This window comes from Balaenoptera borealis (genome assembly GCF_965194805.1).
Source record: "Balaenoptera borealis genome assembly, chromosome: 11".
NCBI lineage: Eukaryota > Metazoa > Chordata > Mammalia > Artiodactyla > Balaenopteridae > Balaenoptera > Balaenoptera borealis.
The window spans coordinates 14,827,334-14,854,995 of NC_138868.1; the positions used below are offsets into that span (position 1 = coordinate 14,827,334).

The 27,662-nt window shown below is 48.8% G+C and overlaps 1 long non-coding RNA gene across 1 annotated transcript in view; it reads left to right on the plus strand.

Moving 5' to 3' along the window:
- The window catches only part of LOC309605025, a 35,015-nt gene extending 15,436 nt beyond the window's left edge, over positions 1-19,579 (plus strand). The window contains exons 3-4 of the long non-coding RNA XR_014231213.1: positions 6,901-7,041; positions 8,250-19,579. This is a non-coding gene — a long non-coding RNA (uncharacterized lncRNA). The remainder of the gene's footprint in view (positions 1-6,900; positions 7,042-8,249) is intronic.
- The last annotated feature ends 8,083 nt before the right edge of the window (positions 19,580-27,662 follow it).

The window sequence follows — 27,662 nt, forward strand, 5'->3', positions numbered from 1 at the left end:
ATTTGCAGGTCTCCTCTTCCAGGAAGCCTTCCCTGACCCCCAGGCTGAAGCAGTTACCATCACTATACACTCACAGGGCATGGTGTGCTTACCTCCATGTGGTGAGTCTAATGCAGTATTGTCATTGTTTGTTCATGTGTCTATAAACCCACTGGACTCTCAGATCCCTCAGGGTGAGGACTGTACCCAGCTTTCCTGTGTGTGAAAGTGCTGGGGGGGACAGCAGAGATGAGGTAAGGACCCTTCTTCTCATCAATCACCGAGTACCCCTAGTGTTTCTGAAGAGCAAGAAGTTGGAGAACAGTAGTCATGGACTCTGCGTGAGACAAGATGTAGGTTGGCTGCATGCTCCACGGTCACAGGACACTCCCAGGCCCCCTGGATCCATTACCTAAGTGGCCTGCTCCAGAGTACAGCTTAATCTCTTGAAAGGGTTGATAAACAATCACCAGGCACCTGAACAAATGGAAGTGGTCAGAAAGTCACTCCCTCAGAGGGCTGGGCACACTGTTCCTGTCCAGAAGTCATTAATAGGATTAAGTGTGTCTTCCCTGTGTGGAGCTTTTAATTAGCTCAGGAACCAAAAGCCTTTAAGAAGCAGAGATGTCATTGCAGTTAAGCCAGGGATGTCACCCAAATTGCTCTCTCAGTGCCAAGGTGGGGAATGGGCACACAGCTAGGCTGAGATAGCAGCTGTTTGCCTGGGGCGGGCGGGCAGGAATGTGGCTTTCCCCCATCTCCTGATCCAGTTGACATAGTTCTGGAGAATGATGTTCTGACCCTCCACATTGTCATATGACTATTAGCTCCTGGGCCTCCCAGAGAGTTTGCTCCTGAGAAGCTGGGAATACAGCCCATGCTCTGGGGACCAGTTCACCAGCAATGTAACTCCGAGAAGTTAGGCAGGGCCAAAAGGAAATCAGTTCACTCTCTAAAGAGTGGCAGGTAGAATTAGGGTGCTGAGACCATGGGTGTTTTCCCCAAGTGCGTCACATCTGGCCAACTGGGGAACAGTCAGACACTGAGAATGTGGCTGATCCTTTGTGGGCGTCGGGGGTTGCCATCTCTGGCTGGGAAGACAAGTCAGTCCATGGTGGGTGAGCTTGCGACTGCAGGTGTCTGGAGTCCTGGCTCCCGAGCTGGAATCCCTGCAGGTCCCCAGAAGGAACAAAAGTGCCCCTCTGCCTGAGGTTGGCTGGAAATTGTGCCTGTGTTCCTCCCAGCCTGCTCTGTAATTAGAGACATAGGCACCATAATCACCACTTAAGTGATTGGGGAAGATTATATAGTTTTAGATAAATAAGATTAGAGTGTCCTCTCTTTCCTGATTCTTACCCAGGTGAACACCCCAGGAAACCATTGAAAATAATCCTGGGGAGACACTCTGGTTCTGGCACCTCCTGTGGAGTCTGAGAGGCAGGAGGTCCCAAGAGAAATCCTGGGGGGAAGGGACGGGGAGAGGAGAGAAGAGGAACGGGCAGTGCAGAGCCTGGCATGTACAGTAAAGAGAAGGATGGCAGGGGGTTTGTTCACACATTCTACAAGTATTATTGAGCACCTGTGAACAGTCCCTAGACCAGGCCCTGGGGATACAGTCGTGATCAAGTACTTAAGTTCTAGAGTGAATGAGGAAAGAATGGGCAAAAAAAAAAAAAAAAATGTTACGAAGATAATTTCAAATAGTGATAGGACTATGAAGGAAATAAAATAGTGTGATATGATTGAGTAGGTAAGGAAGGCCTCTCTAAAGAGGTGATGTGTGAGCTGAGAACTGGAGTCATTTATGGGGCAAAAGTGGAGGGAAAAGCATTCCAGATAGAGGGAACAGCAAGTAGAGGAGAAAGCAAGAGAAAGACTGGGAGGGGCAGGCAGTGACATGGGAGAGAGAGGATAAATGTGAAACCCCAAGGCCCTATACACACTCGTTATGGTCTCACTGATTCTATTCAAGTAGTGAAAAGAATTGTGCCTGTTCAGATTAGAGGGCCCACCTGAAGCCTTCTGTAGCAGTCATCCCTTCGGTATCTGTATCTCTTAAAGATTTTCCAGCAGAGGAAAGTAGACAGCTCACCGGGTCTGCAGTCTGGGTTCTGACCCAACAGGGAAGGTCTACTTCCTCCAGGCCAGTCCTGATCTTGAGGCCCAGATGCCTCAGGCCCCTTCTCTACATCTGAAGGGGCAGGGGAAGGAGGCCCAGATTGGTGCTGCAAACACCCTGAAATACTCCAGGTCAAGAAAAGCTCACAGACCGTAGCCCCTCCGGTTGTGGACTCAGGAAAATCTGGTTGGTGCTCTCTGCAGTGGCTCCAGCCGTGAAGCATAATGCATAAAGATGCTACAACCCATGCAGTGACGCACAGGAGAGAAGGGACAGAGGTAAACTTCCTGCCTGTCCCAGACACTGAAGGTCAGGTGGAGAGAGAGGCGCCTGACAGGTTGAGCTACGAGCAGGGATGGCGTGTGTGTGTGTGTGTGTGTGTGTGTGTGTGTGTGTGTTTGTGTGAGGGGAGAGGGCTTGGCTGGGGACTGCCACACTTTGACACCCTTAGAGAGTCCCTTCTCTGGGTCTCGGTTTTCACATCTATCAAATGGGAGAGGTGTTAATGACCCCTAGGGTCCTGTCTTCTCCAAGCACCTTCCAAATGTGTTCTTACCAGGCCAGGGCCAGCAGGGAATAGGGGGAGGTGGGGTGAAGGACCTGCCTCCTTAGGAGGCCTGGAGCTCCGATTTTCCAGGCTTCCATCCTGGAGCCTCCAGGAGGGTGCAAGGCTGGGTGTTTACACTTGGCAGGCAGGCTCTGGGTGGTGGTGAGAAGGTCGCCCAAAGTAAACCTGCCTTGTTTGCCTGGATTGTAAAGGAAAAAACGCTTTGGCACACTGTAACAGGAACTTCTGAGAAATGAAAACATATTCATCCTGGAGATTAGGCTGACTTCCGGGGCACAGAAGGGGGCCCTTTGTTCTCTTGTGGCTCCCTAAAATGGGCCTCATGGCTGCTCTCCCTGTACCCCCCGCAGGGCTAGAAGTGGAGTCCCTGGGGTTGCACCCTGCCAAGAGGGTGGGGGTGGGCCTCAGACCCCAAGCTCTCACTCTTCTCCATCCCCTTGGCCTGTGGTTCCTTCCCCCCTCCACCCGGAACCATAAAAATACCTGACATTTATTGAGAACTTGCTTTGTGCCAGGCACTAAATACTTGACTTATATTATCTCGTTTAACGCTTGGAACAAGCTTGTGAGATAAATATCATATTCACTGATTCTGAGATGCACATTTACACCTCTGAAATCAGAATGTGTCTTATAATCAGCAGTATGTTATACTTGAATGGACAGTGTTTTTTCCTTCTTAGCGCACAGCACAAAAAAAATGGTGTATCGTACAATTGATGACATCTTAGATTCGATGAAACATGATATTATTATCATCCCCCGGTCTGCAGAGGAGAAAACCGAGCCTCAGAGAGTTTATATGACTTACCACTCCTTTATTTTGCAGGAAACCAAGGCCTCGAGCCATAAGAGGCTTTCCTCAGGTCAGCCAGCTTCAATGAGACAGAGATAGGACTGAAATCCGGGCCTCCAGGCTCCTCACCCAGGGCCCTTTCCACTCACCCCAGATGAACTGGGTTTGCTCACTAGGGAGAGGCAGGCGCTGAGGGGAGGGCCTTCCAGGGCCTTCCTCAGCAGCGAGTGAGTCACCAGCCACCCTGCCTTGGAGAAGGGCCTTAAAGATAGATTTTTTTCCCTCTCCAAATTCTCTGAAGACTGAAGTTCCTTAAGGACTAAGAAAACACTTGTTTCCCTTCCAGCTCCTTTTCCTGGTAATTATTTTAGCTTCTCTTTCCCTGAATTTCTGCTCTACTGTCCCATCTTTGGACTGGAGGCAGGCCCGCCCCTTGGCCCTCTGTCTGCCTGCTGCCTGGGGAACAGCTCCACCCGCTTCCTGCTTTGCTCTCAGTCCTGCTCTGATCTCACCCTTCTTTCTTCCACCTCGAATCACCTGCACCAACTCTGCTTCTGGACGCCTCTATAACCCAGGCTGCTGGCTCCAACCCCGAAGACATACACTCAGGCATACTATAGCCCTCCATCTCCCTCGCTCTTGGAGTCTAAAGTCAAGGGAGGAAAGTCAACAAGGCTAGTCTTTCCTCTTGCCTCAGTGAGCCCTCATGTCGTCGGGGACACTCCCCTGCCAATCCTGCTTCACTTAGGGCTGCAGAGCTGGAACTGTGGGAAGGGCAGGGGCATGGAAAGTCAGAGGCTTGACTCTGCCTATGTTCTACTGCACTGTCAAGTACCCCCCACCCTACCCCGTAGCCTCGGTTTCCCCAACCTCCAAGGCTGGTGAGGCTGAACGGCCCCGTCACCAGGAAGCGGAGAGGCAGCATCAGGCGTTTAAATCAAAGGCTTTGCTAAAATGCAACCAGGCACGGTTCACTTCAGCGGGGACTGATCGCCATCCAGGTTAAGCCAGGGCCTCAGATTCTTCCCAGTCAAAGGAGGGTTTTGGATGGGATAGTCTCTGAAATTCCATCCTACCAGCTCTGAACTGCTATGATTCTGTCTCCCTCTGCCCAGAAAGCAAATATAGGCCTTGTGTGTGAGGAGCCCATGTGTTCTCTGGGCATCGATTTGGCCAGGAGCTGAGTGTGCCGCCCATGGTGGTGTGACTGTGTGCGCACATGCTGCTGGGTGGATGAGCCCGTGTCTGGAGATGTGGACCTACGTGTGGGGCTCCTGCCATCCGTGCACGTGTACAAGCCTCTGGAGGAGAGAGTGCCGGTTCACACCGAAGAGCAGGCCCACCCCCCTGTGCACATCCATGCCAGAGCGTGCGGCTGCAAATCTGGTTTCCATCTTCTTCCAATAGGCAGCTGGGCTGGGGGAGACTGAGTGGAATATTAATTGTGCTTTTGCACGTGGCTGAGCTCCATGAATGTGGTGGTCGGAGGGAGCAGCCTGAAGCTATGTGGGGAATGAGGGGGAGGCCACAGGAGCGGGGTTCCCTGGGGTTTACGGGCACACTTGGGAGGAGGCAGAGCCCAGAGACCCAAAAAGGTGGGTGGCAGGGGGAGGGAGAGGGCTTCTGAGACTAAGGATCTGGGGACAGCGGGGAAGATACTAGCTAGGTTTAGGGTGATTTGGATGTTTGCCTGATCCAGAGCCTGGCACACAGTAGGTGTTCAGTAAGTGCTTGCTGAATGATTAAATAGCTGACTGCTCGAGTGCATGAGAGATCTCACAGATGCTCTTACCTGGGAGAAGATGGAGGACTGAGTAGGAGGAAGGAAGTGGGCACATTTGAAGCACCTACCATAGCAGGCCACTCTGAGGGTCACCGTCAGGCATTTTATTTTATTTCAAACACAGAAAGGCCTAGGAGATAGTATCACCCTTGCTGCACACACTCTCCCCTCCCCACTTGCCCTTTTTTGGAAGGTCCAGGTGAGAACTTTTTCTTTGACTTCAGGGCCTAGAAACGCTGGCTGCTTCTGAGAGGTGGGTCTGTTTTTTTTTTTTTTTTTTTTTGTGACTGTGCCAGGCAGCATGCAGGATCTTAGTTCCCCCACCAGGGATCGAACCTGTGCCCCCTGCAGTGGAAGCATGGAGGCTTAACCACTGGACCGCCAGGGAATTCCCAGAGGTGGGTCTATTTTCAATCTAATGGACACTCTGGATTTTATAGCTCACTGCCTTTCCTTCTTTACTTGGGCTGTCAGGAAGCTCAGAGATGAGTTTGCTGGGGCCCACCTCTTGCAACAGGGTCTCATGGGGGTGCATTTCACAAACTAACTGCATCCCTGGCTTCATCTTAGCTTTTTAATCCCCCTTCTCCATATCCTTTTCCCTCTATTAACAGCCATTTGATTCCATTGTCTGTAGGGTTTCTCAAGAAACTTTAATACACCCTGAAGTGAGACAGGTATAAATACAAAAATATTTTTACTTTTATAGATGAAGAAGGTGAGGGGACTTCCCTGGTGGTCCAGTGCCTCAGACTCCATGCTCCCAATGCAGGGGGCCCAGGTTCCATCCTTGGTCAGGGAACTAGATCCCTCATGCCGCAGCTAAGACCCGGAACAGCCAAATAAATAAATATTAAAAAAAATAAAAACAATTAACCATAAAAAGAAAGAAGGTGAGGCTCAGAGAGGTTATGTTATTTGTCCAAGGTCACACAGCTATTAAGCAAGAGAGCTGGGAATTTGAGCTTGGATCAGTTTGACAATATTTTCACTGTGCCAGACTCTAGGAGTGGACAAGGTGTACAGCAATCAGGAGGCTTTCGGGGAGTTGGGAGGAGCTTTTAACTCTCACTGGCCCTCATCCAGTCTCTGTTTCTTCTTTTTTTTAATAAATTTATTTATTTAATTTATTTTTATTTTTGGCTGCATTGGGTCTTCGTTGATGCACGCGGGCTTTCTCTAGTTGCGGTGAGGGGGACTACTCTTCGTTGCGGTGCGGGAGCTTCTCATTGTGGTGGCGTCTCTTGTTGCAGAGCACGGGCTCTAGGCGCGTGGGCTTCAATAGATGTGGCACGTGGGCTCAGTGGTTGTGGCTTGCGGGCTGTAGAGCGCAGGCTCAGTAGTTGTGGTGCATGGGCTTAGTGGCTCCGTGGCATGTGGGAACTTCCCGGACCAGGGCTCGAACCCGCGTTCCCTGCATTGGCAGGCGGATTCTTAACCACTGCGCCACCAGGGAAGCCCCAGTCTCCGCTTCTTGAAGAGCAGGTCCAGGTGGGGATTGCCGTCCCAGGTCATGCACAAAGAGGGGGCGCTGGGGGTCCTGGGCATCCCCTGTCTTCAAGGACCAGTCCCAGGCCCCATAGCTAAGCAGAACAAACAGAAAACCAGCAGAGCTGGTCTTGGCAATCACCGGTTAAAGCGAATATATATTCCAGATGCTCCAAGCAACGTTTCTGGAGCCTCCAGAACTGAAGGGCGGACCAATTCCCTGGAGGAAAGGAATGGATTTGGGCCCAGGGGAGCCACATTTTTTCTCAGCTCTATGGCAAGCAAGCACCAAGGGTCCAAGGATCAGGGTAAGGAGCTCCAATGCTGCATATTCCTCACCTCTATCCCTCACTATAGCCCTTCGGACCTGCCCACCTAGAGTCTGTCTCCCGTGGGGAGCCCCTGGATGATGAATTTGGGATTCCCCAGGGAGGCCTTATACTTACCCGTTAGTGAATTCATTCCTTACAGGGGATCATGCATGTGCTCCACAAACCTGGGGACCTCTGGGGAAGGCACAAAGGATGAGCCTAATCTAGGGGAAAGGGGTGTTGTTATTCTGAAAGCCGTAGTGGAGAATGACAATGTTGGTCAACCCAGGGGACACCAGTCACACTGACAGTGACACAGAGACAATGAGTAAAGACTCATTTCCAGATAAGCCCTGAGGCCTCCTGTGTGGGATGCCTTCAGACACAGCCTGCATGGCCTGGAGGAGAAATAATCAGAGAAATAATGATTTTCACAAACTGCCATTTATTGTGGACCCGTTGCCCTTCAATGCTCTGCCAGTTTGCAGTGCGTATCTCAATCTTCTGAATCTATAAAGAGCTCCTATAAATCAATAAGACAAAGACCAACAATCCAATAAAAATATTGACAAAGAATATGAACAGTGAGTCTGGTACATTTATACAGTACTATTTATCATGTCCCAGGATCTATCTAAGCACTTCCTCTGCATTTTCTCATTTAAGCCTTACCACAAGGAGACAGATACCATGATTACCCTGTTTTCCTGAGCCTCAGAGAGGTGAAGACACTTGCCCAACATCACACAGTGACTTGGTCTGACTTCATAGTCTGTGTTCTTAAGATACGAGTTGGGATGAGAGTCATCATTTATGGGGACTCAAGGCCTCAGGAAAACCTGGCAGGGACTGGGGAGGGACAGTGATGGAGCTGAAGTGAAATCCTGTCTACTCAGCAACTTGGGAAGAAACCTGGAACCCCCAGTACCTAGGGAGAGGGGTTTTTTGGTTTTTGTTTTGTCTTTTAAAATTTGCTGAATAGATAATGCATCACATGACTCAAAAAAAAAAAAAAGAATATAATGAAAAGTAATCCTCTCATCCCTACATCCTATGTCCTAACCACTAAGTTCCCACCCTTCAACCAACATATGATTAATTTTATTACTTTCTTGGGCATCCTTCAGTGGGGTATGTGTGTCTGTGTGTGTATGCGTATTCATATGTATATACATCTTTTCTCTCTTTTTTATTTAACCAAAAAGGAGCATATTAAATACACTGTTCTAGGGATTTCCCTGATGGTGCAGTGGTTAAGAATCCACCTGCCAGTGCAGGAGACATGGGTTCGAGCCCTGGTCCCGGAAGATCCCACATGCCGAGGAGCAACTAAGCCTGTGCACCACAACTACTGAGTCTGCGCTCTAGAACCAGCGAGCCACAACTACTGAAGCCCACGCGCCTAGAGCCCGTGCTCCACAACAAGAGAAGTCACCGCAATGAGAAGCCCGCACACCACAACAAAAAGTAGCCCCGCTCACCACAACTAGAGAAAGCCTGTGCGCAGCAACGAAGACCCAATGCAGCCGAAAATAAATAAATAAATTTATATTAAATACACTGTTCTACATCTTTTTCCCCCCATTTTACCTGTTTTGGAAATCTTCCACATTAGTACATAGAGAACTTCCTCATTCTTTTTTTTTTTTTTTAAGTAGCTGCATAGCTACCAATTGTGTGACTGTACCATAATTTATTTACCTGTCCCCAACTGATGAACATTTGGATTGTTTCCAATTTTTTACTGTAACAAATAATGCTATAATGATAGGCTTGTTCAGGCACTGTATATCTGTAGGATAAAATCTCGGAAGTGGGATTGCTGGGTCAAAGAGAATGTGCATATGTAATGTTGACAGATATTGTCAAATATTTCATATCGATTTACGCCCCCCCCCCAGCAGTATATGAAGCCGTTGGTTTCTCTACAGTCTCTCAAACAGTGGATATTATCAAACTTCTGAGTGGCTTCCAGTTTGCATTTCTTATCATTAGTGAGGTTGAGAGTCTCTTTAGATGTCCTCGAACAATTTATGTTTCCTTTTCTGTAGACTCTTTTCATTCTCTGACTTTTAAAAAATTGGTGGTTGGTCTTGTCTTATTGATTTCTAGAAGCTCTTTATATGTTAGGGAGATTGTGATATGATTTGCAGCAACCATGGGGCCACAGTTGGCATCCCCTCTGCGAAAGGCTGTGGAGGTGGATTCTTCCCCACATCTCCACCCTCTCATCCAAGCCCAGCCATTGATTCAAGGAGCATTCATTGAGTATCTCTTGAGTGCCAGGCTCAGTGCTTAGGCACCTGAAACCAGAGGTGAATAGACAAAGTTCTCAGGTTGCTGGAAGTTTGGTGGGGTACCAGATCTGTAATCAGACAGGTGGTGGTCCAGTGTGAGATGAACTGTAGTTCAGAGGTTCAGAATGAGTGCTTCAGGAGCCTGTGGGAAGAAGCAATAGCCTCTGCCTATCCCAATAGACTCTGACACCTGTCACCTGTGTCCACCTGGGGGCTGCCGAGGCTCTGCCTGCCTCCCCTCTCCCTGTGGGTTCAGCCCTCAGACTCTGATTGCAGAAATGCTCTGCTCCAGGAAGATGGCTCCCTCAGTACATATTTACGGAGTGCTTACCACACACCAGTCTTCCCTGAGCTCATCCTGTCTGCTCTGCCTCCACGTGGCCTCCTTCCCTGGCCTGCGCTGATCCTCACCGCCTGATTCTACCCTGTCATGCATTTCTTTTTACTTTTTCTTCTTTTTAAAAAGTATTTATTTATTTGCACGCCCTGGGTCTTAGTTGTGGCATGTGGGGTCTTAGTTGCGGCATGTGGGATCTTTAGTTGTGGCATGCGAGCTCTTAGTTGCAGCATGCATGTGGGATCTAGTTCCCTGACCAGGGATCGAACCCAGGCCCCCTGCATTGGGAATGCAGAGTCTTAGCCACTGGACCACCAGGGAAGTCTCTGTCGTGCATTTCTTGCCACCTGTTTGTGGTGTCCGTGCCTCCACTGCTCAAAGGATTGTAATCTCTTTGATGGTACGATGGGAGACTTTCCTCTGGGTCCCCTCCCCTTGGTGCTTAGTATCTGGTGACGCTCAGTGAAGGCTTGTTGGATGATTGATCGTCAGGTGGCTTGGATGTTAGGGAAGTTGGAAACCATGGCTCACCTGAATTGGGGTGTGTATGTCGGGGAGGTGAGGATGGCCCATTAAGCACGGGAAAGGATGGTAAGCCAGCCCCAGCATCAGAGGCCAGCCAAGAAAGGGTTAAGCTTGCCAGAGTTTTGTATATGAAATGGCACCAGGGGGGGAAAAATACAGACTAGCAATTGAGCCCTGTCTCATCCTGGTTCAAATGACATTGTCTGAGCTTCCCCAGCCTCGCCTCCTGCACTAATTACAGACCTTCCCTAGGGAGGAAGACCAGGGCCAGGAGGTCCTCATTACAGGCTCGCTCGCTGGAGGGAGCAAACCCCAATGACTGAACTCGATGACCAAACAAACTCTCTTGAAGAGAGACCCAGGGGTTCCTCTGTATATCGCTGCTGCTGCCTGGCTGGGAAAGGATTAAGAAGTAGGCATGCATTGGAGGGACAGGCCAAAGTGTAATAGTGGGGGGCCAGGCTCGGGCTGAGTTACCCCTCCCCGGCTCTACTTGCCCAGGCCTGGGCTCCCTTCTTGCCTTTGCCCCCCAAGATGGCTGCCACCAGGGCTGTGTCAGGGCCTCCTTGCTGTGGTCGCCTGCCGGCTGCCTCTCCCTGTGGCCTGTGGAGACCTCGCCTTCTTTAATCTTCCATTTATCTCGAGGCCTCGCCCCTCTGAGATTGGCTTTGATGTGGGGCCTGCTCCCAGGGGAGAAATCAAGGGTTTCTGAGGCCCGGTCTGGACTCTGCCCACTGCCCCCAGCCCAGGCGGGGCCCAGAGATCTCCCAGCCATCAGGGCCAGACCCCCAGGGTGACCTCAGCAGCCGGGGCAAGAGCTCTGGGCCTTGACCTTCTGGCAGATGGAGGGGCTGCTGCTCCAAAGTGGAGGAGAGGGCTCAGAAGTAAGAGTTTTGTTAGCACGTTGTGTAATTTATTTTTATACCTGCCTCCCCCATGAGACTGTGGGCACAATAACAACAGCAGCAGCAGCGTTCTTGCCTGCCAACTAAGCACCAGGCACGAGGCTAAGGGTCTTCCATTTATAACACCATTTAGTCCTTATAACTGTGTGCTATGGGTATCATTTCAAAGGGGAGGAAACTGAGGGTTATTGATTCATTCATGGTCATAAAGATTTATTGAGTTCCTACTATGTGCCAGGCACTGCTCTAGGCGCTGAGAAAGTAGCAGTGAACAAAGTGGGCACTTTCCTACCCATCTGTACTCGTACGGGAGACAGGTCATTGACAAATGGTCAAATACACATAGTATCATGTTCTATAGTATAAAGATACAGCCTTGAATAAAAGTATCGTCTCGAGTCAGGGCCATCGTTTTGGACTCAGTGGTGTCCTCTTCTGTGAGGAAACAGAGACCTGAGGGGAGGGAATGAGTTAGTCATGTGACTAAGGAAGAGAAGGGGCAAAGGTCAGAGGTTGAAGGGATCTTGTTTTGCTCCAGGCACAGCCAGGAGGCCCATAGGACGAGGGGTGGACGGTGATAGGAAGTAGGCTGGGTAAGAGGGCAGGAGCTGGTCTTGTGGGGTCCCCTGAGGAATTTGGAGCTTATTCTGAGTGTGATGGGAGCGACTGGAGGGGTTGAGCATGAGACGGACTCAGAACGTAAGTGGCAGAGGCTGACAACCAGCTCCGCTCACATGGCTAGAAATGGAGATTTAAACACAGATGCGGTCTGACTTGAGGATGGCAGCTATGCTGCTGTCTTCCACAGGGGCAGGGACTGTGTCCCACTGGCCTCTGTGTCCCCTTGCCCAGCAGAGGGCCTGGCACAGACTGAAGGTCCAGTAAAGGCTTGGGGATCGGTTCTGGCACTTCCACTGGCCAGGCAATGAGGTTGGGCAAGTCATTGACATCTCTCTGAGTCTCAGTTTATCCATCTGGAAATGGGGGAGAAAACAACATCCACCTTGTCTGTAGGACCCCACCTGGTGGGGGGCCAGTAAGACCTGATATCCGGAAGGACTTTGTGCGGTGGGAAGTGTCAGGAAACGCTCTGCTGTCTGATTTCATCTCTCCTCACTTCCAGGACAGCTCTTGACATCACTGCTTAGGGGCACAAATGTGTCCTCGTGGCTGTCCTGCCCCATGGGGCAAGGCATGCCCGTGTCACCTGCCTTAGGTATGTGTGAGCTTGTGTGTATGTCTGTTTACCTGTGGTGACAGCACCTAGAGGGTTGCTGCCTTGGCCTGGTGGTCTATGGGAACTTGACCTCCAGACTTTGGGGAGAGGAAGTGGAAGACATAGAAACAGGGGCTTCTCTCCCCCCTCATCCATACTGGGGCCCCTGGAATTCCCATAGCTTCTTCTATAGCCTCTGTCCCAACTCACAGTGGAAGATGTGGGGATTGTCTGTACACCTGTCATTCTATCCCACCTGCCTGTGGTTCTCCTGACGGCCAGGACTGCACCTTGTTCTTTGTACCCTAGGAAGCAACACAGTGTCTGGTGTATGATGGATGCTTCATAAGTGATGGATGGATGAATGAATGGTCCATAGTCCCTGCCATCAGAGGGGCCTGGAGTTACAGGGCTTCTGGACTCTACTTTAGCCAGGTCACTGCTCCTAGGTGGGCCTCAGTTTCCTCTTCTACAAACAGGGTTTTTGTCTTCATTCAGTCTGTCATCTCTTGTGACTGTTACGGTACCATGGTATATTCTAGGGAAACAGACACTAATTAGAATCAGTGCTGCCCTCAAGAAGCTGAAAGGTGTCACAGGCAGAAACTGCAACGATTGCAATGTAAAGTGATAAATGTCTTTATGGAGAGAACCAGAGTGGCTCAGAGGAGGGAGTGGTCTGCTCTGCATTGAGGGGAGGACAGGAACATTTCACACTATAAGGGGTTCTTAATGTGGGTCTTGAACGATGGGTAGGTGTTTGTTAGATAAACAAAAAGAGAAAAGGGCATTCTGGCCAAAGGGAATAGCATGGCAAAATCCTGAAGGTACGGCAGAGCCTGGCACCTTTGGCGCACTGCTAACAGTTGGGAATGGCTAAAACTTTTCAAGGCAGTGAAGGTATGGTGAGGGGGTAGGATTGGAGAGGGTAGCCCAGGGCTATTTCCTGCAGGGCCTTGTAGGCCCCCTAAGGGATGCTAAGAGCCGTTCTGAAGGCAAATGGGAGCCACTGGTAGATTTTACAGAGGAAAATGGCATGATCGGGATTGCATTTTCCATAAACCACTCTGCTGTGGTGTGGACAACAGATTGGAGGCCAGCAAGACTAAGATCAGCAAGTGGAATTATGAGGCTGCCGCTGTTATCCAGGCGGATGTGATAAGGTCCCGAGCAAAGTCAACAATGGCTAACGGTTCTCCAGTGTTTACTTACAGTGTGCCAGCCATGCTCGGTGATAAACATTTGCAAATATTATTGCATTTCATCCTCATAGCTACCCTGGGATTATATGTTATTATGATTATCACCTGTGTATTATAGATGGAGGCACAGAGGCTCAGTCACAAGGCTAATAAGTGGCAGAAGAAGACTTAAATCCATCCACCCTGACTTCAGCCCCCAATATTCTGCTCACTGATGAGGGCAGTGGGTGGAGACAAGGGCTTGGAGTCCAGAGCTGGGTAGGAGGTGGGCCCACCAGGACACTGGTCAATGGGATCAGCAGTGAACCCAAACAAACGAGCAGGTTTGAAGAACCTGCAGCTATAGGTCTGGGATTCTGGGACAGTGTCCAAGCTCAGGAACATTCCAGTGTGTCTCTGGTGCTCTTACCATGGACCTCCCCGTGGCATGCTGACACGAGGCCGGGCGCTCCACCAGTCGTCTCTGTTGTAGCTGGAGTCATCACTGCCTGTACCTCTTTTCCTGCAGGAGTTCTGGAAAAAGGAGCCCCACCTCCCAGTTCAGGCCGTGGGAGGAAATTTTTGCGGCCTCCCCTGTCCTTCCAGGACCCTGCCCCTCACAGAGGGCGCTACTAGTGTGTGCACACTGGTGGGTGGGTGAGCTAACACTGGTCGTCTCTGGACCAGGTCCTGGTCTTCACTTGGAGACCCATTTCCTTGGGCCCTGTGGACTCCCATACCAGAGTGGGGCAGAGTCACCTGAAAGAGTCTGGCTTTTTGTTCAGAGCTGGGAAAATGGCATCTGATCCCTAGTAAGAGGTTTCCAAGTGGCAGTGTGGGTTCTGTTCGTACTTCCTCTCCTGGGCCACAGTTTGAGATGCTGGCCTCCCCACTTACCTCTGTGGACTTTTCCAGGCCTTGCAGCCGGCTGGGTCAGCTGATGTCAGGAGGCTGGTAGACACTGAGCAGGGCTGCTGATTCACCCCCAGTAGTGAACCCTTTGGCTTCCGTGTAGAGCTTTGCTTTGTCCTTCACAGGTCAGGGTGCTGGTTTTCTTTTTTAATAAATAAAGCTGAACCTGACTCACAACTCAAGAGAGGCTCTGGTGCTCAGAGTCACCAGCATGACCATGGTAACCACGTCATCCATGAGCACTTGAAAAGGAAGTTATCAATAGCAACCTGCCTCTTCCTTCTTACCTCACGGCAGCCCTGGGCTTCCACAGTCCTGACCCTTGGGGCTGGGTGAATGGCCCAGCTCTAGGCCTGGGCTTCCCCAAAAGCAGGCAGTTGAAAGTAGGGACCTGAGGTTCCCACTCATGCTTACCTATCTGCCTCTTGGACATCCTTCCAGAAGGACCTGAAAAAGTCTCTTTCATGCTGGGGCACTAGGGGCAGACATGAAGTCCACATTTTAAAGCCATGAATCCATGGCTTTGTCCATGATTTCTGTTGGGAGGACAAAATTGTGTGGTGGGTACAGCTGCAGAGATGATAAAACCTAGAATTAAAATGAATGTGAGGATGTTAATAATAATAACCATTTATTGAGTGCCTACCACCATGAGTCAGGCAGTGTATAAGAAGCTTTATATACCTTGTCTCCCTTGCTGTAATTACTTTTCTAGAGGCAATTTTAATTAATAAATTAATTTAAAATAGTTAAATAATAATATCTAGAATTTGTTGCGTGTCAGACACTCTGCTAAGCACTTATGTTTATTTTCCCATGGGAAGCACTATGATTATCCCCATTTTACAGATGGGAAAACTGAAGCTTAGAGAGGGTAAATAATTTGTCTGAGGTCACTCAGCTACCAAAGGATAGAACTAGGGTTTGGGTTCAGTTGTGTCTGGCAGTCATCCTCATTATTTTATTATCTCCTAAGGCTCAGTCAAGGCACAAACTACATACTGAGCAGAGAGAGGCTCCAGGTTTGCCTGGTATAAGAGATTTTCTCCAAGAGCCTTGGTTGATATTTTTCCCCCAGAATGGTTCCTGGTCACCCTCATCAGGGTCAACTGGGGAGACTGAAAGAAATGCATATTCTAGGCCCACCAACATCTATTGCATCAGATTTTTGAGTGTGGGCCCTAGGATTCTGTTTTAGGCAACTCTCCATGTTGAACTCTAACATTGGAGAATTTAAAGTTGACTAATATGTATAACTGATTTACTTTGTTATAAAGCAGAAACTAACACACCATTGTAAAGCAACTGTACTCCAATAAAGATGTTAAAAATAATTAAATAAATAAATAAAGTTGACTAAGTTCCTGGAGAGCAGGGAACACGTGTTCTCTGAGACATCCCCAGGGCCTGCGCAGGGCACGGCCCTGAGTAGGGGCTCGGAAAGCATTTATCGGATTTGAATGAAAAATGAAACAGGCTCCATTGAGACCCCCAAGCCTCATCAGGGCGAGGTCCTCCCTTGGCTCCTGAGAGTCCACTGGTTTCCTCCTACTCACTCCCTACTCCCACCCATCCCCCATGCCCACACCCCCACCCTGAGCAGAGCTGCCCACTAGGCTCTGCCCACTCCTGTGACTTCCCTTGCAGTGGGAACAGCGTGATACAGCTGTTGCCCAAAAGCTCCATTTTTTTGGGTAGAAACAAACTCAGGCCCATAAGCCAGCTTTCAAGGCAGATACTACCCTGACGCCCCAGCCAAATGTCTTGGGTGGGTACCCACAGGGTATAGAGGAAAGCTTGGGAGCTCTTCCTCCGACAAGTTTTAACCATAGAAGAGGCTTATTTATCAGAGCAAAACACCCAAGTATCAAGTAACAAGGCACTGGATCTATAAGCAATGCTATATGCATATTATGGACTATTAAGCAGCCATTAAAAATTAAGAATTTTGAAGAATATTTAATGATGTGGTAAAGTGTTCACCAAAAAATAAGAGAAAAATACAGAATACAAAGCTATATGCACTGGAAAGATGTTTGTGAAAGGTGGCAGAGAGGCCAGTGCTCCCCCAGCATCCGCTCTCCCCTTCTGCTGTAGTAATAGAACCCCTACTTAGAAAAGATCCTATTTCCCAGGGGCCGTGGGACTGAGTTCTGGTGGGTGGGGTATAAGCAGAAGTGCTGCATGTGAATTCCAGGAAGTGTCCTTTGAGGAGAGGCAGCTCCTTCTTTTCTTCTTCCTCCTGGTGCAGCCGTCTTGGGTCACGAGTGGGGGGCACGTGTTGAGGATGGGGACCCCCAGTTAGAAGAAGCCTAGGGGGCTTCCCTGGTGGCGCAGTGGTTGAGAATCTGCCTGCCAATGCAGGGCACACGGGTTCGAGCCCTGGTCTGGGAAGATCCCACATGCCGCGGAGCAACTAGGCCCGTGAGCCACAATTACTGAGCCTGCGCGTCTGGGGCCTGTGCTCCGCAACAAGAGAGGCCGCGATAATGAGAGGCCCGCGCACCGCGATGAAGAGTGGCCCCCGCTTGCCACAACTAGAGAAAGCCCGCGCACAGAAACGAAGACCCAACACAGCCATAAATAAATAAATTAATTTAAAAAAAAAATTAAAAAAAGAAGAAGCCTAGGTCCCTAATGGTCACAGAGCTGCTGTACCAGCCTGGACTCCTTCCCTTTGGATGTCATTTACTAGAGAGAGAAATGAACATGTTTAAGCCACTGTAACTTTGGGTTTTCTGTTATTTGTAGCTGAAACAATTACAATCACTATAAGATATATTGTTAAGTAAACAAAAAATGCAGGTTCAAAATAATATGAATTTTATGATTCCAATTTTATTTTCAAATGTGTGTTTACATATATTTACATATGTACGTAGAAAAGTGGACAGGAAGGTTAAAAACTGAAATGTCAGCAGAGGTTACTTCAGGATGGTGAAGCTGCAAGTATTTCACACGTACTTTTGTTTGCTTTTCTGTATTTTGTACTGATCTACAACAGAAGTAGTACTTTTAGGATAAGAAAAAATAATAAAAGGTATAAATGACCCAATGTATGATCCATATGGGTCCCAATCCTAAAAAATATACCTTATTGATGATTAGATGGTAAAAAAGACTGAAAAGAAGTGTACTAATATTAAGTAAATACTAATATTCAAGGGCATGGGAAACTGTTCAAAATATATCGTTGGGGGAAAAACGTTGTTAAACAGTATAATTCTACAGTATTTTTTTTTTTTGGTAAAAAGAATAAAGTGAACCTAAAATGAATACAGTGTTATATGCCAGTTATATCTCAGTTAAAAAAAAGATATACATACATGCTGGAAAAAAGACCAGGAGAAGATAAGCCAATATATAATGGTCTGATTCCAAAGTAGAGATTTTGGTGATTCTTATTTTTCTCTTTATACTGTTTGGCATTTTCGAATTTTTTTCCAATAAACCTGTATGAATCTTATTTATTTAGAGAAATTTAAACAATACAGAAAAGAATGTTACAAACAGCAATAACTCACGTACATCCTCACTGCCCAGAGTTAAAATGGTTAATATTTTGTTATACTTAATTCCTGTCTTTATTTTTAAGAAACAAAGAGGAACAGTAAAGTCCTCTTTATGTATGTCTATCATGATCATTAAAAACACTTAAATTAGAGAGAAGTTGCCCTGCCTGGGATGGCCAGGGTGGGGCTGAGGGAGGGCAGGAGGGAAGCACTCAAGGCCTGTTAACTTCCTTCCACCTTCAACCAAGGGTTTGGCTCCAAATGCCTATTTCCAGGACAGAGGCGGCCTGGGTACAAGGGTGCCAGATTGGCCTGGCGCTTCCCCTGGAACATACAGTGGCAGGCAGGGCTGAAGAGGAGGGTCCCAGCCGAGCACTTCCCTCCTGAGGTCAGTTGGTGCCCAGCTAGTGTTTACAAAGAGGGTGCGGCCCCAGTCGCCCAGCTCTGAGGCCTTTGCTCTCAGGAGAGCTGGCCCACAGCAGGCCACAAGCAAAGGGTGGCAAAACCACTGTTTCCTGAGAAGCTCAGGGGCTGGGAGGATGCTGGGAAATGAGGGCCTGCAGCTAGGTGTTCAAGTGGTCAGTGGAGGTAAGGAGGTCCAGGAGGAGGAGGAAAAAAGGGAAGAGGCAGGAGCACTCACATTTACTAGACCTTCTGTGGGTATAGTTATCACCTCCATGTTATAGAAGAGGAAACTGAGGCTCAGAAGTGTTGGGTCACTTGCCCCAGGTCTCACAGCTCCTATCAGTCTGGACTGAGACTCAGATGACCCCAAGGCTCATGCTCCTGCAGCCACACCAGGCTATGGCATGGGGCTGTCAGGAGGGAGCCATTCTGCATGACTCAGAGCCTGGAGCAAGGCTTGGGGTCATTTGGAGGTTGACTTCCAGGAGGCGGTGGGATCTGGAGATGAGGTTTCTGAGGCAGCCTGTCCTTACTCAGTATGAGTCCACAAAGGCATCAGCCACCGTCTGGCTCGGAGGCTCAGAGAGGCTGGTCAAGTCTGAACTGATTCTGGAGAAGGAGTTTCCCAGTGTCCTTTCTTCTTGACTTTACAGAGAGTAAAAGCCTCCAGGCCCATAGCCAGCCCTTCAGGAAAACATCAGAGCATCTCCCCAGAACTGGGAGGGGGATGAGAGTGGAGCCACCCAGCCCTTCCCACTCACCTGCCAAATGAACATCCCTTCACTGTTCTCTCCTGGGCCAAGGTGGGGGTCAGGCTGCTGTGTCCACACGTGTCTGTGTGTATGTGGTCACCCCCCCCGCCAGGCATCAGTAGCAACCTCCTGGTGGACCACCATTTTCAAGCCTGCAGCATCTGGCAAACATCACAAAGGTGGAACAGGCCTGGAGGCCCAGGCCGAGTCATGGATGAGCTCTGCGAGCGATCCATTTCCCGGTGGGCCTCCTACTTCCTTGACTCAAATGCCAGGACCAGTGCCCTCTTGATGCCAGAGCCATGGGCCGAGAGAGACACATTAACTCCTCCTTGGGAGGCTGAAGTCTTCTATCAGGTGGAGCTGGTTGAAATTTTGGCTCTGCTGAATTCTGGCTCTGTGATCTTGGCAGTTCCTTAACGTCTCTGAGGCTCAGTGCCTTTATCAAATGGGGAAGCTTTTGTTGATGATGATGATGACGACAGACACATACCTCCTCCGACCAGAATCCGACCATGCTGGCACCCTGATCTGGGATGTCCGGCTTCCAGAAATGAAAGAAATAAACTTCTGTATTTTATTAGCCACCCAGTTTATGGTATTTTGTGATAGCGGCTCGAACAGACTAAGACATCACCGCTCTGCCCAGGGAGATCCTGACCACCCTAGTTGGGTCCAGTAGACCCTAACTGACGGAGCTGGCCACACTCCTTGTACTTGACTCTGACTGCCTGCTGGTCTTTGCCAGTCTTGTCCTTCACTCCAGTGACTGTATTTCTCTCTGGTCTTAACTTCCTCCCCATCGGCACTGACCTCACAGGTCTGGGGTCTCACCGTGCCTTTCCCCCAGGCCCGCCTAAGTTATAAAACCAGAGAAGATGCTGTCAAATTACAAAGGTCTCCCAGCAAGCATCTGGTTAAGAACCTGAGGTCAAATCCCGCTCTGTCACTCCAAGCAAGCCATTTCACCTCTCTAAGCCTTAATTCACTTATCTAGCAATGATGCATCCTACAGAGCCCCTGTGAAGAGAAAATGAGCTAATATATGGGCTCAGCACATGGTGAGTGTCCTATAGATGGTAACTTCAAAAGGCATGGGAAGAAAGGATTGGAGTTGCTGCTGAAGCACCTCTGGACCTTCAAGGTCCTGGCTGACCAGGGTCCATTCACTGGTCATTTTCCCGGAGGTCTAATTTTCCCACGTTCCAGTTGGCTGAGTAATGAGGCTGACCTTTCCCCAGTCTGCACGAGTGGAGTTCTCATGCTGAAAGAAGAAATTGTGTTGCCTGGAACTGGCATGTGCCCTGTTTTGGGCACCACTGATGGCAGTCTGGATGGCTCAGCGATGGGCACAAGGAACTCGAGTGTCCTTGCTGCAGGATCTACTGTATGTCTGAGCACTGCGAGGCCATTACCTGCCTGTTTCTCAGCAGAGTCAGACTCTGATTTCTTCTGGAAGGACAAGGCTGTGATAGTCCAGGCCCTCCTCTGGGCTTTCTCTTCTGTGCTGTGGGGCAAGAGGTCTAGTAGCCACTCAAAAACTTCCTTGTGTTCAGCATAGTGTTACAGAATCTTGGGACTCCAGAGCTTGAGAAGGCTTCAACCAGAACCCTAGACCGTAAGGGAGTGGGGGCAGGAGCCCAGAGGGGCCTCTTGGTAGACTGTACATTGTTAGTGCTAGAAAGGTCCTCAGTGTGGACACAGAATGACACAGAGAGCCTCAGGCAGAGCCATGGGACATTAGAGCTGGAGGTGACTCGGCATGTTTCTGCTGGAAGATAGGCTAGAGTGCGTTTAATTCAACTTTCTGATTTTATAGCTGGGTCTGTGAAGAATTTTCTAGAGATGAGGTCCATGCGACTGCTTTAGGTGTTTAGGTTGGGGCAGAGAGAAAGACAAATGTTTATAGTTTATCTGTGAGGTTGTCATTTCAGGTAAGAGAAGAAAAATAGTGACTAGGCATTTATCCCACCAATATTTATAGACCTCTTCTGTGCTAGGCCCAAGAGGAGTGAAACATTGTAAGGTTAGAAGTGGCAGAAAAGTAATGTGAGCTGGTTTCAACAAAAGGACATTTATTGGCTCACAAAACTGGAAGCCCAGAGGGAGAGTGGGTGTTATGGACTGAATTGTGACCTCCTCCCAAATTCATATGTTGAAGCCTTAACCTCAATGGGACTATATTTGGAGACAGGGATAATTAAGGTTAAAAGAGGTCACAGGATGGAACCCTAATCCGATTGGACTGGTGTCTTTCTAAGAAGAGGAAGAGACACCAGACTGCTCTCTCTCTCTGCAAGTACACAGAGACGAGGCCATGTGAGGACACAATGACAAGGTAGCTGTCTGCAAGCCAGGAAGAGAGGCCTCACCAGAAACCAACCCTGGACTTTTAGCCCTCTAGAATGATGAGAAAGTAAATTTCTATTGTTTAAGCCCACCAGTCTGTGGTGTTTTGTTATGACGACCCAAGCAGACAAGACAGTGGACCTCAGAGTTGTTTAATCCAGAAACTCTGACTCCATTTCCCTGCAGTTCTCTCAGCTCTGCCCTCCTTGTTTGTAGCCCATGTATTAGGCTGGTAGCAGGAGCACTGCGATAGTTCCAGGCCCGGCAATGTGCAGAGGAAGAGAAAGAGAGAAGGTTGCTCCACGATGTTCCGTCATAAAAACAAGAGAGATCTTTCCCAGAAACCCCCATTAAACCTTTCCTTGTATCTCACTGGCCCTTAGGTCACAGGCCTAAAAGACTCCAAACAGAAGTGTAAGCAAAATAGAAGTTTATGTCTCTTCCATGTCATAGAAGAGTTAGGAAAAAAAGGCATCCAAGACTGATAGGTGGGCTCCACCATCCTCCAAATGTGGCTTCCCTCTCTAGGTCCAGGGAGACTGTTCCAGTTTCTATTACCTCTCAGAAAGGGGGAAGGGCAGGGGAAGGGTAAGGGAGCACATGCACATTCTTTGCGAAGGCACAGCTTAGAAGTGGTACAATCATGTCTGCTCGCAGTCCGTTGGTGAGAACTTAGACTTGTGGCTACATCAAGCTGCAAGGAAGGCTGGGAAATGTAGTCCTTACCAGGCCGCTATCCGCTTGGCCCCAAACTGGGAGTAATGTTACTAAAGGAGGGGAGAGTGGATATTAGGGAACCAGAGAAGTCTCTACCTCACACTGATTAGTTCAGGTCCAGGTTCCCGAACCAATTCTTGAGAAGGGTGGTGGGCCCACCCCTGGAGCTGGGCAAGGGGTCAGCTTCCCTTGAGGCATACGGGCTTGCTTAAGCCTCTGTACTCTGGGTCTGTTTGTTATGGCAACTTAGCTTGTCTGCTAAATAATACACTGTGCCTTGTATACTTCTTAGGAAGCTGGAAGGGGGATGAATGGGTCTTGGGTAATCAACTAGCAGGGTCCACTACATTACCTGCCTTTGAGGCCCTCTGACTCTAGGAGAGGGACGGATTTAAATACGTCACTATGGGTCAACATAACAAATGGTGAACTAGCAGCAATATATAAAACCCAATGAAAACAGAGGGAAGAATTAAGAGAAGGCTTCTAAGAAGAGATAACGAATATCATGAGTTCATTTTGTCTGGGTCTTAAAGGATATGTGGGAATTCCCCCAAATGATTTTGGTTGGGAAAGAGCCTTTCAGACAAAGAGAACAGCAAAATCACAGAGGCATGAAGGCCTACAGGGTGTGGCTAGTGGTCTGGTGTGGCTAGGGAGTGGGAGGGCAGGAGTGACCTTGGGAGCAGTTAACAAAGGGCACCTGAGAGCCAGGGGTAGGCAGCAGCCCGTCTGACAAGCCCCTGGAAGCCATGCAGGGTTTTTAAGCCAGCAGAGACATGGGCAGATCTGTGTCTTTCTCTGAGGTAGAGACTGGAGGATGACTCGTTAGGAAGCTATTTCACAAATTCGGCTGAGTAATGAAGAGAGCCTGCATCAGGGCTGTGGTGGTGGGAAAGGAGACAAGGAGATAGTTTGCAGAGAGATTTTGGTGGCAGAACTGACAGAACTTGGTAACCGGGTGACTGAGGGGGGTTGAGCAAGGACAAGGCAGAGGGGGGAGTTAAATATGATCCTAAGTTTATTTGCTTGTGCTAGAAATCTGGAGAAGGAGTACAAGGAAAGCAAGTTTTGGGGGTGAGAGGAGAAAACAACTACCCACTGTCCTCAGCCTGGTCCATGACAGACTTCTCTGGGTCCCTCGAATGTATGACGTTCTCTCTTAACTCAGCGCTTCTGAACACTGTGCCTACTCCATGGAACACTGCCGCACCCTCAAATCTCCAGCTGGCTAATTCCTCATTTCCTCTAAGAGCCTTTCTTGACAACCTCCTCCAACCTAGGTGAGAAACCCGCTTCGATTTTCTTATAGTACCCCAGGCTTTTTCTTTACGAGCCTCTCACTCAGGCTTGTTTAATCACGCAGTCACTTCCATAAGGGACCACGTCTGTCTTGCTTGCGGCTTCATTCTCAACACCTTGTCCAGTGCCTGGGCACTTGTGCTGGGTTTGAGGTATTCAACAGTTGTCAGTGGAAATAGGAATTGGCCAATAGTTTCTATCAGGGCCCATTCAGATGTAATGCAAAGCAATGAGGCCACCATGGGGACGGGTGACGTGACCCTTTAATAGGCCTGGATCACTCTAGACCAGTGGTTTTCAACCAGGGGTGATTCTCTCAGCCAAGGACATTTGGCATGTCTGGAGGCATTTCGGGTAGTCCTGACTTGTGTAAGTGTGTGTGTGTACTACTGCGTCCAGTGGGTAGAGGCCAGGGATGTTGCTAAACATCCTACACAATGCACAAGATAGCTCCCCACAACAAAGGAGTATCCAAGCCGACATGCCAGTAGTGCCCAAGTTGAGAAACCCTGCTCTAGAGATGGGTGAGCCAACCGGATGGCCAAGTGACCATTTGGAGTACTGGCTTCTATGGCCCAACTGAGGAAGAGCAAGAGAAGCTTAGTGGCTGTCACAAGAAATATGGTCTTGTGATGTGCAGCCAGGAACCACCTTGGATTGGTCTCAGTCAAAGGTCCAACACCTTGGGCAGTTTCTCCTTAACTTAACTCCCGGCTGGAAGCCCAGGAGGCCCAGCCTGGCACTCGCCTCTCTCTGACTCACTCCACTGGGTTTCTCTTGCTCTTTGGTGGAAGCGGCCACCGCACACTCTTCCCACCCCATCTGCCTCGCCGATTATTTTCAGCTTGGCTTGCAGAGGCCCAACGCTGCAATTACACCCCAACCTCAATGGCTCCTTCTGAAAATAACATTTGGGTCGAAGAAAACCTCAGTCTGGTGGGCTGGATTTTATACTAAACAGTTAAAGAGTGGGTGTGGGCATGGGGGTGGGGATGGGGACAAGGGAGTGGCAGGATGGTACAATTAAGAGAAGAATCTGGAAGAAGGGGAAGGAAAAGGAAGGGAAGAGAGGGAAGGAGTGGCGGCAAGGGCTGCTGCAGAAAAAAAAAATATCTACGGGGCAGGAGTCAGCCATCTTTTAGAAGTCTTATGCCAAGTCTTCATTTAAGTCCCTAATTGAAGGTTTTGTTTGCTGAAATAACTCACCCCTACCCCCAATCATTGAGGCCTGGGAAATTCATGTCTGCCTGGGGCCAGATGAATTAGTCTATGGGCATACCAATCTTTGTCCTAGCTAGTGACCAGATTTTCCGACCCCAAAATAGGAGCCACATGGTTTGACACAGGATTTTGTTCTCTTTCCAGGCGAGCATGGCAGTCTGGGAAATGTAGTTTCAATGCCGATAGGTGGAATTTCTAAGCAGTTCCATGGTCAGTGGAGGAGAGAAGACAGGACCTTCAAAGTAGGGATTCCCAGGGAAATCAGAGAATTATGGGTTACTTTAGTTCAGAGAAGAGAAAAAAACACTAAGAAAAGAGAAACTTTGTCCCACCTAGGGGGCGGGGGAATAAGGAGAGAAAGACCTGGAAGCGCATTTTGGATTCCAAAGGAAGCAGACAGAGAGAAGGTTGTATGAGGTGAGATTTGGGAAAATAGGCAAACGAGTCCCACACGTTAGTTAAAAGCTCAGTTCTGCAGTCAGCCAGACTTGGGTTCAAATCCAGAGTATGCTAACCACCTGGGGGATCTCGGCAGTAACTTAGCCTCTTTTTAGGCCGGCAGTATAGGTCTAGAGCGAGGCTAGTAGAGTTTGCATCCTGGCTCTGTGACCTTAAGCAAGTTACCTAACCTCTCTGTGGCTCACTTTTCTCCTCTGTAAAATGTAAACAACACCCACCTTCTAAGGTGTCCTAAGGACTTAGAATCTTAGAACAGTGCCTGGGACATTGGCAATCACTCAGCATGTGTTAGCTATTGTTATTACCTCTGGAGTTTTTCTTCAAATGTAGTAGACAAGACACATTTTAGCTAACACATACTTTTTTTTATTTGACTAGTTATGAGTTTATTTTCAAGTGTATTAAAATATATGACTAGCACATCAAAGCTGTGGTTTCACTAATGTTGTTGCTTCAGGCAAGGCTATGTAGAAAAAGGGAATCGATTTAAAGTTAATTTTAAAATTAGGAAAGTTAATAAAATAAAAGTCAATTTAAAATATATAATATAGGAGGAATGTGGGTATGGAAGAAAATCATGCAGGCAATACCTAAATGGCTCAAAAATTTGGAAAAAAATCCACGATGCCATGTTCCTTTTTGCTTATAAAACCTTCTAAGGCACATGAGTGGAGAAATGAAGGAGGAAAGATACTGATCTAGATGCTATCAAAACTTTGCCTCTTTTCCCCTCTGTAACCACTGTTCTTCCCTCTTTGAGAATTCAGTAGAAGGGCCCAGGCAAGCGAGACCTGACGCCCTAGTGAGCTTTGGAACCCCGAAAGCATTGTGGACTGGGGGGCTCGGGGAAGAGAGGCCGAGCTCTGGAAACCGAAAGCCAACTCCCCAACTTCGCTCTCCTGTCGCGTTTAGGGCGATTCGGGCCTCTCTGATTTTTTTGGATCACTGGGTCAATCAGTCAGCCAATGCCTCGGGAGAAGTTTAATTAAGCTCAGATCGCCGGCGCGAGCTGCCAAAGGTCTCCCTGCCCGCCCCGCCCCCAGCACATCTGGTGAAAAGCTTCTCCCCCTCCCGGCAGGACGGGCCGCAGCCCGCGCATGCGCATCGGCAGGACGCCCAGCGCCCCACGGCCGGCTCGGCTCCCAGAACAGCGTTGCAAACTGTTGCATCAGACAGCAAGCAGCCGGCCGGGCCGCCAGGGTTTCTAGGAAGATAGGAAAGGTTTGAGATCTTCTGTGGTCGCTTGGGAGCGTTGGCGGCCACTCAAGGTGTTTACACACCGGTAACACGATCCACTGAAATCGCACGCTTGCGCCAGTCGGGGTGGGGACTGAGCCACAGGTGAAATTCGCTGAACTCCGCTGCTGCTGCTGCTGCTGCTCCCACCCCAAGGCCCCAGGCTGGACCAACCGAACTGGGATTCGCTGTGCTTTACTAAGAGCATGGGCCCTGAAGGAATGAGCGGGGTTTGATTTCTCTTCCCAAGAACAAGAATGCCCCGGAGGAATTTCTCACTCTGTGAAAGTGCAAAACTAATTTCCCCGGATAAGCGCTGTTGCCGATTCCCAAAAGGGCTTGGAAAGATCCCAGTAGGAATGTTTAGTGGTTTCCAAATCTCTTCACCCAGCAGCTGAACACGCAGACACTGACCATCAGAAACGTCTTGGTGGGTGGACACACGTCCTCCTTCACAGATAGGCCTTCTTTTGGTACATCTCAGTCCCCATGTTATGAAGACTTTGGACATTAGCCAGAGGATGCACAATCATGAACTCAATGCAGACACAGCACACACATACAGGTTCTCTAGACCCAAACAGCTCTGCAACTCAGGTAATGGAAAAGTCTTCCTTACTCTCCCTCAGTCTTCTGGTCTCTGAGCCACTCCTTCCTCAAGGGGAGAGAAAATAATACTGTATCTAGAAGGGGTGGGCCAGTCTTGGGGGTGGGATATTCAAGAAGAATGAGTACTGATTTAGAATCTACTTTCTAGAGAGATTTCCAAGGACGTAATCTGAATCCTACAGTTCAATCCTCTCTCTCTCTCTCTCTCTCTCTCGTTTTTTTTTTTTTGGGGGGGGGCAGTGGGGGAATGGATTAAAACCAAGATCATTCAGTATTAATGGATTTTCCAAAAAGACAAAAACTGGCAATTTACCTTATGCATTCTGTCTTTGCTAGGGTGTTGATGGTGGAAATCTATTCCATTTGAATAATCTTGAAAGCTAAAACAGGCCTAGTGTTCTTCCTTGCCCTCATTATTATGAATCACTCAGTCCCAAGATTCAATAGAAAAATGACCCAAAAGACTCATAAGCATTATCCCACACATCCTTTTGCCAGATAGTCACTGTTGTTTGTTTAAGCCAACATTTTCCTTTGGACAGTGGGGTATTATGGCACTATGGGATTTTTCACCATAGTAGATGCTTCATAAATATGGCCTGAGCTATTTTGGTCAATAGTGATCTTATAAATGGAAGAAATGACTACTAGAAAAGGAAGGAGCGACTACTAGAAAAGGAAGG